General features: G+C 54.6%; 1 long non-coding RNA gene across 1 annotated transcript; it reads right to left on the bottom strand.

Moving 5' to 3' along the window:
- Nucleotides 1–424: 424 nt before the first annotated feature.
- Nucleotides 425–3,491, bottom strand: LOC119710343. Its single transcript, XR_005259539.1, has 2 exons — nt 2,645–3,491; nt 425–1,388 (listed from the first exon to the last, which is right to left on the bottom strand). It is a non-coding gene; the product is annotated as an uncharacterized LOC119710343 (long non-coding RNA).
- Between the last annotated feature and the right edge of the window lie 11,513 nt (nt 3,492–15,004).

Consider the following 15,004-nt stretch of genomic DNA (forward strand, 5'->3'; position numbering starts at 1 on the left):
CTCCCGTGTCCTCTGCCTCTTCCCTCTTCCCGCTGCCCCCAGGAGACAAAGCTGAAAGACCCTGCTTTTCACAGACCAGCTTGAAGTCAAGTAATCCCACAAAGTACGGGAAGGTTTTCCTTTCCCCCCCTCCTAGGCAAGGCGGGTGCTGTGCCACTGACATTTCCACTGCAGACAAGGTCGTGTGTCCCACACCAGCACTGCAGGGATGGAGGATGGGGCCATCCATGGCCTCGGTTCCTTGGACAGACACAATGCTGACAAAAGTGGAGCAGGGAGGGGGCACAGAGAGTTGGGTGTATGCGGCTCACTCCGGCTCTGTGGCTTTTTGCTGCCAGATAATCAAATCCTCCCTTGCCCGAGCACAGTCCTCAGGGAGCTCCAACTTAGGGCTTGCTACATCTTTAGGAAGTTGAATACACGAGTCTTACAACAGAGATTTATTGAGGTCTAAAGCCTAACCTGAGAACTGGTGTGGGCTGCTGCAGTCTCGCTGGAGACTGCGAAAGGGGACGTGTGCCACCTTGCAGGCTGCGGTGACAGGGCCAGAGGTGGCACTGGGGAGGCTGCAGTGCTGCAGCCCCTCACCTTGCCAGCCCTGCTTTTGGAAAAAAAGCAGGCTCATCATTTAGTTCTGTGAATAGTTGAGTTGCAGAGGGGCTCAGAGGGGCAGGACAGGACCCTGGACCTGTCTTGTGGCACCGCAGAGCAGCAGGAGCCACATGGCCGAGCATGCGACCGAGGAGCATTGCAGGGGCAACGGCAAAAATAAAACCAAAAATAGAGCTACTGAAAAAAACGAAGCAAAAAGCGCCCCACTTCCTAAAATCCCCCAGAAGGGTGTTTTTTTCAGGGACCTTCTGAACGGCATTGTGGAGGCTGAGAAGAGGGGGGTGTCTCTTTGCAGGGGAGGGGGGGTCCCTCGCTCTGCAACGAGGGGCCGCTCGTCACCCCCCGCCCACGCCCCGCTCCTCGGAGCGCTCCCTGCCCGCGGCCCCCCCAGCTCTGCCCGCATTGTCCTGCCGCTCCTCCTGCCCTTTGTACGCCGGGAGCCCCCGCAAGCCCCGGCGGGGCCGGAGCGGGGCCTCCCCCCGCCTCCCCCCGTGCCCCCGTTAATGCGAGGAGACAGCTGCCCCGCCGGGCGCTGGCGCATTGTTACTCCTATTTGTCAAAAGGCCGAGGATGCTCCATAGATCGCTCCGTGGCTGTTGTTAAGTGTAATTAGAGGGTTTATGTCCCCAATTTCCATGAAAATGAAGCTGTGAGGCTCCTCTCTTGGCATTCACCGCGTGCCTTAATTGTATGGACATTAAATCAAGGTCCGCTGTGAACACGCAGAGAGGGGCTCGGGCTGTCCCCGCTCGGAGCAGGGCAGGCGGCGAGCGGGGCTTGCGGGAGAGAGCGGGGGGGGAGAGAAAGAGAGAGAGAGGCTGTCAGTGCAGGGTCCACCCCGCCGGGACCGCCGGCCGCCCTCCCCGCCGCCCGGGGCCCCCCTCCGCCGGGGCGGCCGCGGGGGCGCGGCGGGGCCGGGGGCGGCGGGGAGCGGAGGAGGGCGGCGAGGAGGGGCTGCCTTGCGGCCGGGAGCCGCCGGCGTCCTTTTTCCCCCGCTCCTCGCCCTGCCGGGGTCGGCAGCGTCCCCCGGACCTCCTCCCAGCCGCACCGCTGCGGCGCGCCCGGGCTGATGCGGAGCGCCGGGCGCGGAGCAGCCCCCGGGGGCGGAGGGGCGGACAGACGGACACATCCCGAGCTCCGGCCCTACCAGCGAGAAAAATGTGGCCGGTAGTGATAATAATATAATAGTTATAATAATGGTAATAATATTAATAATAATAATAACAACGGAGCCGGTAGCGCCGAGGACATCTCGCAGCAAGCCTTTGGCTGCCGGTGCCGTGCGGCGCGTCCCGGCACGGAGGCAGGAGCGGCGGCAAAGCGCCCGGAGATGCTTCACAGCCCTCCCGGTGCCGGGGCTGCGGGAGCGGCTCTCCCCTCCACGCCGGGCCGCCGCCGTCCGAGCCCCGGGCAGCCGGCGGGGGATGCGGGGGATGCGGGGGACCCCCGCTCCCTCCCCAGAGCGAAATGAAAATCCCGCTCGTGTGTTTGTCTTTGCTGGCCAGGCAAAGGAGCCGATTTCTCTCCTCTTGAAGGGAAACCGGCGGAGGTTAAACATGCGTTTCCCATCTCTCCGCTCCGCCGCGGTTGGCATAATAATGGCTTCATTTAAAAAATGAATAGCAATGCAAAAAGGAAAAAAAAAATTAAAAATTGAGAGGGATTGAAAAGGGGTAAAGCAATTAAACCGGTTTCGTTGATCGCCGTCAGACTTAGAGTCGCCATATGAATTTAGGACGATTTCTCTCTCTAGATATCGCGTCTGAAAAATTCTCACCCCCTCCCCTTGCTCCCCTCTTTTTTGTCCAAAAGCAAAAAAAAAAAAAAAAAAAAAAAAAAAAAAAAAAGGAAAAAAAAGGAAAGAAAGAAAGAACAACAAAAAAAATATCACAAGCCCATTAAGGTCGCTTGCACAAGGGGAGGAAAAAAATCCTGATGCTGTTCCAAGTCAGCGATAGATAAAGCCGTCGCTCCCCGCCACTGTCGCCCGCACCCCGCGCTCACAGCCGGAGCCCCGCTGTAGCGGATTTACCCATCGTGGACGCAGCGCCCGGCGGCTCCGGCGGCACAAACTCCGCTCCTCGCTCAGATCCAGTGCAAACGCCCTCCCGTGGCTCAGGACGCTTGTTTTTGTGTAGGCAAGCTGGAGATGAATAAGAAAGGCGCCTAGTCTCTCATTATCTTTGAATTTCAGACTTTTCTTTTCTCTCTCTCTTTTTTTCCCCCCTTTTCTCTCTCTCTCTTTTTTTTTTTTTTTTTTTTTTTTTTTCTCTTTTCTCCTCCTGCCCTGGAACAATGCAGAAGGACCTCATCAGAGTGAAAACCAGGCTCCCGCTAGGCTTTAAAAGCAAGATGAACTTGGTGCACCACCCATCTTTCTCTTCTCTTCTCCGAAGCTCTTTAAAGGGGTTATGAGGCGTCTCTCTCAATTTATCCCTTTTCTCTTGATCTTCCTAGCAGAGGGGTTTGGGGTCTAGTCCTGGCTGTTTCAGCTGATCTCATCCAGTCTAAGGGATTAGAGCTTCTTCTCCGCATCCCGGCTCTCAGCACATCTGCTGATTGGGTTCAGCACAAGAGGATTACATTGGGACCCAATGACGTCACCGCTAGGACATAAGTTCTCCTCCATTAACCAAATCCTCATCAGCAAGATGTCCTTGAAACTGGAGGAGTAACATTCAGGACTCCATCGCCAGCCCGTCCCCACCTTCCTCCCGGGCGGGCTGCTGGGGCTTTCGGAAAAAATATTGTTTAAGCTTTGAGCACTTGCAGCTGCATCAATAATGCTCCACTCCGGGCTGGAGGATCGAGGCGGCACAGGAGAATGCGTACCCTATAAATAGGGTTCTGCACCTAAACTGTTAATCAGAGGAGCTTTATATATTCTGTTGCTTTTTCTTTTTTTTTTTTTTTCCTTCTTTTTTTTTTTTTTTTTTTTTTTTGTTGGGAAGGGAGGGGGTGGAGGGGCAGAGGGGGAGGGGAAAGCTGAATCCTACAGTTATATTTCCAAGCTCAAAAAGACATCAGCAATAATTTTCTTTAGAGCTGACATGGATGTAATTTTAAAACGTGTTTTCTTTATTTCTTTTTTTTTTTTTTCAAGTAATGTGTAGGATTTCACCCCCGTTCTCTCCGAGAAGAGACAATGTGTCCTGAGTTATATAAAGTAAGAGGCTCCCTTTAAATATACAATACGAATTTTATATTTTGGGGTTTAATGCTAGATTTTTCTTAACGCTGCATGAGCTCAGATTCACAGGAGCGAGGACCTGGAAGGAAATGGGTTTGACTTCCAAGTGACAAACGGAGAGAGTATTTTTTTTTTTCCCTTTAAGCTAAAACTTCCACCCTGGAAAACACTGAAAGCAAGTATAGATTTGCTGCCCTCAACCTGCTCTAACCTATGCCGTGGCATCCAGGCGTCTCTCCCTGTCCCTCTCAGGCATCCTGCACTTGCAGTTTAGCTGGTGCCTCACTGCATCCTTCCACCACATCCATTTTGCAAGCTGGGAAGCAGGGATGGGTTTGCTGCAGCTCTTGTTGGTTAAACTTACAGACCTGATCACAGGGCAGCTGCTACAATGGGAGTAGGCTCTGAGATTTATTTATTTATCTCAGGCCACCAAATTCAATCTCTGGGAAAAGAAATCATGTTTAATAACAAGTGGACTATGTCCAGTTAGCAGAGGTCTTGCTCAGAAGCCTTACATGTGTTTAATTTTTTGGTAAGGACCCTGCTTCTTCAGTGCTAGTTATCCATCCCTCCCACTCCGAACACACACATCTCCCAAAAAACTGTACACAGGCACACTCACACCCATTTTTGTGACAGGACGTGCAGGTCCGTGGCTTTCTACATGCCCTTATTCCCTGCCTAGAGTAACTTTTATGGCCAGCAGTGCTGTGTGTGTTCGCTGGCAGAGCTTTCAGGTGAGGATTTATTTGCCTGGGTGTGTTTCTATACACTGTGGTATTTTCCTTCATGGTAGGAAGGGTGTAAGGTGGGGGAAGGCAGGAAACAATTGTTTTGATGGAAGGTATCTTGCTCCAGTGCTGGAAATCTCTCTCTGCCACAGCACTCTGGGCATTTCCAGGACAGCTGGACAACCACCGCTGGAAGAGGGATCTATTTATTCCCTTCCCCGCTGGAGCAAAACAATTGTTTTGAGGCCGTCTCTCCCTCGCTGATGGCCGTGCCATGCCAGGCCAGGCTCCGAAGGGGAAGCCGCCTCCAAATAGCAGCTCGTAAAAAGCTGGTGGGCCTCGTTGCCTACTGAAATACTCTGCAGGGAGGTGAAATATCAGCTCCCAAACTCAAGAGCCATATTTACAAGGCAGCAGCAGCATTGGGAGCCCCTGTCCCTGTTTGTGTGCCTTTTCCCCTTCCTCTTTTATAATGCTGCGGTTCATGACAAGCACAAACCAGGGACAATCAGCGTTTGACATTACACAGCAAAGGGAATTTTACCTTCGCTTTTCATCTTCTGAAACTTTAAAAAAAAAAAAAATCTGCTTATTTAGAGCCTGTTCCATATTGACCTATTTACTCCGCCAGACCGAGGCTCTCAATCTTTTATCGATTTAAAAGAAAACAACCTAAACAAATTAACGCGGAGGAAAACGCTCAGGTTTACCGTTTGCACGGGGCCTGTCCCCGGGGGAGGCTCGGACCCGGTATCCACACCCAGCCCCGAGAGTGCTGCTCCGGGCCGAGGACGGGGGATGCCGAGGGGCTCTAGGGATGCTCGGGATGCGGGGGCGGCCGGGCAGCCTCCCCCCTGCCCCGCCCCGGCCCCCGGCCTCCAATCCGGCCCTGGCCCGGCCTCCCCGAGACCCCCGGTCCCTCTGTCACCGGCTCCCTGCCCTGTGCCCCCGGTGCCAGCCCGCGGGTCCCCGTCCTCCCCCGGCCCGGCCCGGCCCGGCCCCGCTTCGCTGTCCATGGTGTTGAAGGCGCGGAGCCGCAGCAGCGGCGCGGGGGCGCCCGGGTCAGCCCCGGGGGGACACACGGGACAGCCCCGGGTTGTTTGTCGCCCAAAATGAGGCGACGTTCCGCTCCGTGCCCTTCCCCGCAGCTTCGCACCCGGCCGGAGGGCCCTGCCGGAGCTGGCTCTGTCGGTCTGTCTGTCCCCGAGCGCTCGCTCCCCCACCTGCCCCGTCCCCCCGCGAATCCTCCCCGAAAACCCGAGGGGCTGATTTTGCTCTCCCCTCCCCCGGTGGAGCGGGGTTGGGGTATTTTGAGCCTCCTGTCAACGCGAGCCCCCGTGGCAGTGACTGAGCGGTGTCATATGGCGGGGGGGGGGGGGAGCGCTGCTGCTCGGCAGGCTGGCTGCAGGGTTTATTTCTCCTTTCAAACGAACCCACCATCGGCTCAGCCCCTCTAAAGTTTGCCATTAAATACCCTCACCGGCTCGTCCCCCGCTCGTGCGGCCCTGCAGCCTTTTCCTGATCCCAGGCTATAGAGGCAGGCTGGGTTTGGCTGCTATTTTACCAACACTTCCAGTGAGACATTTTGTCTTCAGCACAGCCCTTCCTTAATCTCTAATGCAGCATTTCTCCATCCCAGAAGAAAATAGTCAGATGATTCGTAAAGGGCCATTTTTTTCCCCCTTTTTTCGTTTCTTTCTTCTTCTCCTCCTCTGTCGCTCTCTGCCTTTTTAAACCTACCACCTACTGTTCCCCGAACAAAGAAATCCCAGAGACAAGCAACATGCCTCCACTTTCCTTCCATTTCCAAGCCCCTGCTCCACCATGCATAGATGACCACATTAGAAAAATATACAAGACTGAACCCCGAATCAACTGCGGCACAACAAACGGAGGAAAACGTGCGCTCGGCCCCGTCCTGGCCAACGTGACACGCACGCACACACAGCCACCACACACGTGCTCTCACACACACACACACACATTGCAGAGCGCTAAAAAACACCCCAAAATCTCATCCCCTTCCTCATTTCTGCTGAATAAGTCAATAATAGCCAGCCTTTGTCTGTCTGGAGCCACCGGGACGCGGCCCAGGCACCGGAGCAGCGCCGAGCGGCCGCTGCCCCGTCGCCAGCCCGAGCATCGCCTCGGAGCTGACCCACAGCCTGGAGGAGAAAGCAAAATCTCTTTAAAATGAAGCCCAGATCTCTTTCAAGTCTCAGACAAAGGTTTCGCGGGTTCTAGGCCTCTGGTTCTTGCCCCAGAAATCTCTCTGTGTAGGAAAGGCATCAGCAGAGTTTGGTCCCTGATACAATTTCAGACATTCTTCTACAATTTTTTTTTATCTTTCTTAGAAAGCAATTCATTTTCTTAGAAAGTAATTACACTTACAAGAGGTTTGGGAATCAGATTTTTCTATCAAGTCTCCTCTCCCTCTTTTCTCTCTCTGTCTCCTTTTGGTCTTCTTAGCTGCTGCAGGGCTTTTAAAAATTTTTTTTCCAGATCTGTAATAAAAAAAAAAAAAATAACCCCCCCCTCCCTCCCCTCTTCCCCTAGAAATATACAATTTGCTGATTTGCAAAGCCTCTTGCTATGTGGAGGAAAGCTGCCTGCTCTCCCCACGACTCGCTTTCCTGGCCTCCCAGCTCCTTGAGAAAGGAGGAGGGCCTTGTGCATTACAATTCCATTCAATCTCATTCATTCTTGCCTCTTTCTAACGGTCTTTGGACAGCAAATCCACACCAACGGGGGGTCCGAGCCCCCTCCCCAGGCCCCCCCCCAGCCTTAAACACACACAATAGCCGTCAGCTAACAGCACAGCAGCAACTTTGAAACATTCAAGCTTCTGAAGTGAAGAATGCCCGCAGCTCCCCAACCCCCACCCCCGCCACTTCTTCCTGAGCTTGACATTTAAAAAACATATAATGATCTTAATTTTAAAAAGGGGAAGGGGGGGAAAAAAAGTCCTCACTTGGGTCACACTTGGTTTCTCAGGGCAGAATTCTGGTGTCAAGAATTTCCTCGGCAGGAGAGGATTGCTCCATCACATAGCTAATTACCTGCTTCCCCTCTCGGGCTCCACGCTGCAGAAAGGCTTTTTTCTTCCTTCCCCCCCTTTCCCCAGAGATGTTTATTTGGTCGGATCAATCACCAGGACAGTTTCCAGCCTAATTTTTCCTGGTCATCTCGAGAAGGCACAGCCGAGGGCGGGGAGGTGCTGGGGGCGTGGTGGGGTCCTGGTGGTTGTGTGCTGTGCTTGTGTGGGGCTGGGAGTGGGCTCTGACATCCCTCGGTGTGGAGGGACCAGGGGCTGCCCTGGGGGGCTCCCCCGTGCCTGGGGTCACCCCCGTGCTGGTGTCAGGGGGTGCACAGCTCCTTCCCTGCTGAGGCGGCACAACTGGGGTGTGGGGGATGTTCTGGCAGGGATGGGGAGCTCTCTCCTGCCCCACCACGGGGAGGTGTCTCCTGCCTCTCAGGTGGGATGTGACCAATGAGCCACTAACCAGTGCTGCCCCTTCCCAGCCGCTGCCAGCCTGGGCTGGGGAGCTCAGGCCTGGCCACTTTGTCCCCATCTCCAGCCACTGCTGCCGCTGCACAGAGCCAGGAGCAGCCTTGGGCAGTTTCCTCACACCAACACCACCAAGGTTTGAAGCCTGTGTATTTCTTCTCTGCATTTTCTGACAGAAGAGTGTTGTTTTCATCATCTCAACCTGCTGATCTCCCCTTCTTCCCCAAGGAGCACCCCTGATCCCAGCAATGCTCTCCCAAGCTCTGGGACATTGTCCCAGGGTGTATTTTTCCCAGGAATGGGGAGGAGAGAGGTCCCTGCATGAGACCCCACTGAAATCCTCGCGGTTTAGGTTCAGCACTTCAGTGGTGGTGCCAGGGGGTCACTGTGCTCAGCAGGGGCCTCACTGGGTTTCCAGGCACTGCTGACTCTCCTGGCCAAGGCTGCAGCCACTGTCCCCTCCCTGGTGGAGGGGACAGGCCAGGTGGTGCTCCTGTCCCTCAGGGCTCACCCTGGCTCTGCTGGCACCTCCTGATAATGGAGTTTCAGAATGGGGAGCAGGGCAGCAGAGAGACCTCCTGGTTTGGTTTGGCTTCCGAAAGGGAATGAGAAAGGGATGAGGGAAGGGAAAGGAGAGGGGAAGGGGAAGGGGAAGGGATGTGGGGCAGGGCTCTGCTGTCCCCGCTCACTCCCACAGTGGGATTTTGCAGTAGTACAAGCATTAGCAGGAGGGGGAGGCCACAGCTTCACTGCACATATTTAAGGGAAAAGTCCAGTCCTAGAGGCAGCCTGTGGCTACTGCAATTCTTGTAATACAATTAAAAATCAATGGCACTCTGTGCACGCACACAAATAAACATCACCTCTCTGCATCCCTGCCTCCCTGCCCACCCCCTCTTGGAGCCGGTGGGGAAGGCATCTTCTCCAGAGCCTGTTCATTACTGCTCTACTTAGGTGGGGAATTGCTTAACTGGTCTTTCTCCAGTAAATCATATTAACTCCAAGCACAGCTATTTATAAAATGTTCCACAGCCCAAGAGTACGGCATCCAGATCACTCGAAGAAAATTAGGCGATTAGGCGTGCATAATCCGAGCCCAGTGCGTCTACGTACAAAGCCTCGCCAGCCGGGCTGCCTTCAGCTATTCACTGACATTAAAGAAATCACCGGGTTGATTGCAAGCCCAGCCCGGGCCTGAGTCCCAGCCACGGACAGGGAAATAACCTTTTGCAGGGCAGAGCGTTCCTGGATGGCTTCTGATGGCTGGGAAATGAAGCCCGACCTGAAAAAGTCTCCCCTCCCCAGCCCTGCTCCTTCCCTTCCTGCAGAAGGGCCCCTCCAGACATCTAAAATGCAGCACTCCAGGCTGAGTTTCTCCCCCCTCCTCCTTTTGCGACCCATTAAACGTCTTCTATACATTTCCTCTTCATCTTGTCAAGGCCAGTTGCTCTATGACTGCTGGTTTCCCAGGCAAATCACACCAATTTCTGAGTTGATGTTGAAGGTCCACATTGGCTCAGCAGGGGTCCCAGCGAAGCACTCATCCATGGAGCCGGAGGTCAGGCTCTGCCCTGCTTCGCCAGCTGAATTATTATGATTTTTTTTTTAAAGTCGTGTTGTTCTTTGAACATTTACAGATCTGTTGGCGACGGGGATAACAACAATAACCAAAGGAAGGGCGTCCTCGCTGCAGACGTGCTTCTGAGCCTTTCTGAGAGCGAGGATGCTGAGCGGGATGCAGCTCCTCCAGCGTGCTTTCAGCCTAAACTCCTAAAGAGAGAGGTTTTCAGGAGGAGGCTGGCAGGGTGCAATGTGCAAACCCCCCCAGCCAGCACGGGCCAGGGCTTTGCCCCAAGCACCCGGCAGCTGCAGGCGCCCGCCGCACAGCCGTGCCCCTGGGGCTCTGTCCACGCATGTCCGAGCTGGCATTCACATTTTAGAAACATCATTTGCTTAAGGGTGTCTGGCTGCCTCATCTGTGCCTGGCCCGGGAGCGTGGCACACAGACAGCCCTGGGCAGCCCGTGTCCCTGTGCAGGCTGTCACACGCTGGGTGTGCACCGCCCCACACCCCCAGCCCTGCCTGTTCAGGGCTCAAAAAGAAAATAAACCTGGTTCCTGCTTTTGCACCCTTATGCTCTTTTCCCCTCTCTCCCTTCCCCTTTGCCAGCTTTAACATTTTTAATTAAATTACAAGCTTCAATAATGTTTTCCTAACTACAGTTCCCCGCTTCCTTGTGGAGTAGTGTGTGGAAAGGTATAATTTTGCAAACAGTTTCTTTAAGAGCTGGGCCTGAAGTACCATCAGCGATGTGTGTGAATAGAAAAAGAAACACCTCCACAAAAGAAGGGATTGTTAATGGAGGACAATCCAAAGGGGGCCCACTAAGGCCTGTCCTTTACAATAAGGATGGAGGGAGATGATTTGAATGCAGGGGGCCCTACTTGCAAATCTGGACAAAAACAAAATGGTAATAAGGGTTGAATCCCTCACTGGTCAAAGCAGTGGGCAGCAACTGGTCTCTTTAACTCCCCCCACCCCCTCCTTCTCCCAAATCAGACCCCAAACAAGAGGAACTCTCCTCCTCTTTAACTTTGTTTCCTTGATTAGCTCTAAAAAAATAATCACCCGGGTGGACTTGGGGGAAATTTTTGAGGGCTGTTTGAAAGGAGAGGGCTCCTGTTCTGCAGGTGCCGCGGGGACGCGCCTGGCTGCGGGCAGGTAAGCACCGAGGGGCTTCTCTTTCTTAGCACGGGGCTGCCGAGGCTGGAGCTGGGCTGCAGCTCCGCGGGGCCCTTCCCATCGGCGCAGGGAAGGCTGCACGTCGGGATGCTCCGCTGAGAGGCTCCTGCCTCCCCGCCTGCCCTGCCTCCAGATGTTGCATCATTTCGCCGGGTCAGTTCGTTTTATAACACTGCTTGTGGCTCCCTCATCTTGGAGCCAATTAAACCCTCACGTTTGAGGGGGGGATGTGGGGGGAATTGATGCTTACAGTGCTGTGTTTAAATGCTGCTCGCCCCGTATTTAACAGGGTTTCTGCAAAATGTTGGGAAATGGCTCTGGGAAAGCGGGTGAAGGCTCTGCTTGCACTGAGGGCTGTGGGAGGGGGATCTGGCTGTGAACGGGCCCTGAATGCTTGGAAAGGGGGTGCAAGGGCTGGAGACATCCCTGGCTGATGCTGGCCCCTCACTCAAAGACCTTCACAACTCCTTACCCCCTCTCCCCATCCTCCCCATCGCCATCCCTCTGACTTTTGCTTTCCCCTGCACCCCCCCAAACTCAGCCCAGCTGTGGATGTTCATTCAGGGTGGGGATGTGCAGGAGGGGATGTTCAGGGCTCCCCCCACCCCTTGGCACAGCCTTTGACCTTCCAGGCCTGGTGCCCCTGCCCTAGTCCCCACTGTCTGCTCAGGGCATCCCACAGCTGAGCACGGATCTGCCTTGGGGGGGAAAATGGGAACAAATTCCCCCATGGCTCTGCTGGGCACAGCCACAGCCCCTCTCCCATGCAGGTGACACTGCCCAGGTATTGGGGCAGCTTTACAGCTCCTTCCTCGTGGATGAGCTGAGTGAACTGGAGTTTATTTATGTATTGATATAACACATAGATAGTGGGGTGGCACATCTCCCTGCATGGCCAGGCTGTGTGTGAGTTCATGCTGTAACACCCTGCGTGCTCCACATCCCCCAGCTCTGTTGGTGCAGCCTGCATGGCTCCCTCAGAGCCTGTAGGACACATCCACTTCATGGAGGTGTTTTGCAGAATGGATCTGTAAAATCCTGCAGCTCCCGTGGGCTCTGAGCTGGGCTGGCTGTGCTGCTGTCCATCTGTCCAGACACAAGGACACATTTTGCCCTCAGAAGTGTCCTTTCCCCATTTCATGTGTGAATTCTGCTGTTGTTCCCTCAGCTTCCCCTGCAGAAGTTGAGCAGCTCGGTCATTCCTCCACTTGGGAGCGGTGACTGAGCAGGGTCTGAGCCAAGGCTGAGCTGGAGACCCCCACTCAGTGGGGCTGGATCAGCCCTGTGCCCCCTTCCTCTAACCCCACATCCCTTCCTGCAGGTATCTTCAATACTCAGGGTGCAGGAGAGCAGCCTGACATTAGGGAGTGCCCCCAGGTAGGCTATGGGAAAAGCTTTTTCCAAGGAAGAAAGGGAAAAAAAAAAAAAAAGAAAAAGCACCAAATTTCTAATTGGTGTTTTGCTCTCAGGAAATGTGTTTATCCTGAGCCATCCCAAGGAATGTGGTCCTGGCCATGAGGGCTTTGGGGAGACTGTTTTATCCTAAGGAATGGGGTGAAAACGGGGTTGGTGTTGTGGGTTTCCCTCCTCGCTTACTGAATCAGCCCATCTCTAGCAAAGGTCCCAGTAAAGGGACCAGGCACATTCCTGTGTCTGATGTCACTCTCCAAGCAACAAATACCCACTAGTGCTTTCCTGAGCATCCCTGTCTTCCCCTTTCCCCCTTCCTTTATTTACCAAAAGCGCTTAGGCAGGGAAAAAAGATCTCCCTGGGTAGGAGGGAGTTTCACCTCTCCTTATACATTTACCCTAAAAATACGAGCCCCTAATGGAGGTAGGAGCCTGTTTGATCCAAGAGAGCTTCCCAAAGACCTTCAGCCGGTGTGAGCAGCCCGGCAGCGGCTCCCGGCGCTGCTCCGAGCCGCTGCAGCATCCCGAGCCGTAGCATCCCGAGCTGGGGCCGCGGTGGGGAAAAGGCAGCGCAGGTACCTGCGGGTACCACCCCGCAGACATCTCTGCCTTGCGTTCCTCTGTGACAGGAGTGACAATCTGAGTGAAAGGAAGGCACCCCGGAGTTGATTACGACAGAGTAGAACTCCTTCATCTCTGCTGCTGCAGAGTCACCTCGGTATTTTTTTCCAGCGGAGTTTTAGCGGGGGGAAAACATTTTGTGCGCATTGAACTGCTGCTTTGGTGCTGCCTCCAACCATCAGCCCAGTCTAACTGGAATTGTGGGTAGAGGGGTTCGTCTCGGGGGGTGGCTGTGCTGAGTTGGGTGCTGTAGTTTCCAGAGGGGAAAGGGTTCGTGTGAGCACAAGCCCTGGTGCTGCGGGAGGGGTGCTGGGACGCCGGGGGATGCTCGGCTGTGGGGGTTTGCCAGTCCTACTCCCCCCCCGTGAAATGGGCTGATAATCTCACATTAATGCCGAGATCTAAGGCAGAGAAATAATGCAAAATAATTCTTTGCAAGGGGAGAATTCGTATAATGGGAAATGCAAACGCCAATGTTCCTCCTTCAGACAAAACAAGACCATATTTAACAATGCCTTGTTAAAAATAAAGAGGAAATCTATTAATGTAATAACTAAATTGCTGTTATAGGCATCAAAGCACCCTGATGCTTTGAGGTAACTTTATTTCCATCAGTCTTTTTAAAGAGCACAACATTAAAAAAAAAATAAAATCCCCCACCATCCCGCCTCACCCAAACGCTGCTATTTTACTCATTAATTTTGTAATTAATCAGTTAAGAAGTTCTGACTTATTGGATTAAAGGGACGGGGAAATGCAATTCCGCCCAGCCTCATTTTAATGGGCGATTGTGAAATTGCTCTTTTGAGTCCCTGCCTCAGCTCCGCGCCGGGGTGAGGGGGCGGCGGCCACGGGAGCCCCGGGGCCGGGGGGACCCTCGGGGGGACCCTCCCCGCTGCCGGCTCGGGGAGGGCTCAGGGAGGGCCCATGGAAGCGGCTTTCACCCCTTTGCAGCTGGGGAACAGCGGCGCTGGGTGGCACAGGGCGTTCTCCTGTCCCCGCGGTGCCCGGGGGCTGCGGGCATCCCTCCCTGCCCTCCGCAGCCGCCTGCGGGCACAGGGGAGTCTCTGCCCTGCCCCTCCGCTCGCACAGCCGGCCCCGGACACCGTGCTTGACCCAAAATGCGGGGACAGAGACCCTCCGCCTCCCCCGCGCCTGTCCCTGCTCTCCCTGCCTTGCTGTCCCTGCCCTGCCCTTGCCCTGCCTGGCCCTGTCCTGCCTGTGTCCTTGTCCTGCCCGTGCCTGCCCTGGCTGTCCCAGCCTGCTCCTGCCCTGCCGGGCCCTGTCCTCTCCCCGAGCCTCGGGGCTCCCCTCCGGGCAGTGGCCACTGTCCGGGCCCCCGGGGCGGCGGGGACAGCCGTGGCTGGCTTTGGAAGGAGATCGGCTGCGCTTCGGGATGGATAAACCGCGGAGCCCACGCAGGCACCGAGCGCTCGGGGGTGGCTTTCGAGGGGACCCGGCCTCTGCCCAGCAGCCATCAAAGGACGCTTGGCTTTTTCCCCAAATCGAGCCCCGAGTGGATGTGGCTGGTGTGGCCCCAGAGCGGCAGCCCTGGGTGTCACAGCCAGTGACCTGCTCCAGGCTCTGTCCTCCGCAGGGCTCGGGGTTTGTCCTCGCCGCGGTCCCCGCGCTGTCGCAGCGGGCAGGGCAGCGCGGTGCAGGGAGCGCCGCAGCCTCGGCTGCCGGGAGCGCCTGCCCAGCCGTGCGGACCGAGCCCCGGGCAGAGGCAGGAGCCAAAGCAATCAGCCAGGGACGTTTCTTTAATTTTTTTAATTTTTTTTTTTTTCACAATGCACGCTTTGCAATTACACATGTCCAATGGATTATTTCTCTACCTCTGCCTTTGATCTCTTCAAAACTAGACAGCTTTATAAATATCATCCCTCTGTTTTCAGCCATTTTGCTGTTCTTGTACAATTAATGTACTGCAGCAATCCACTTCTTTTCTTCTTCTTCCAATTCTTTCCAGAGCAAACAGGCGCTCCTGTCCACACTGTCCCAGTGAGATTTATTTCTTCTCTCTGCTTGTGTCATCACCAACACCCTAGAATAAAAACGTACATATTTTGCTGGACAATTCTGATGAAATTGGGGATGAGGTGTAAACCCGCTGGCCTGACCTTACCACACAAAGTCTGTTACTATTATTAATCTGTAAACTCCACAAAACTTACATACATAAATGCA

Source organism: Motacilla alba, chromosome 20 (assembly GCF_015832195.1).
Source record: "Motacilla alba alba isolate MOTALB_02 chromosome 20, Motacilla_alba_V1.0_pri, whole genome shotgun sequence".
NCBI lineage: Eukaryota > Metazoa > Chordata > Aves > Passeriformes > Motacillidae > Motacilla > Motacilla alba.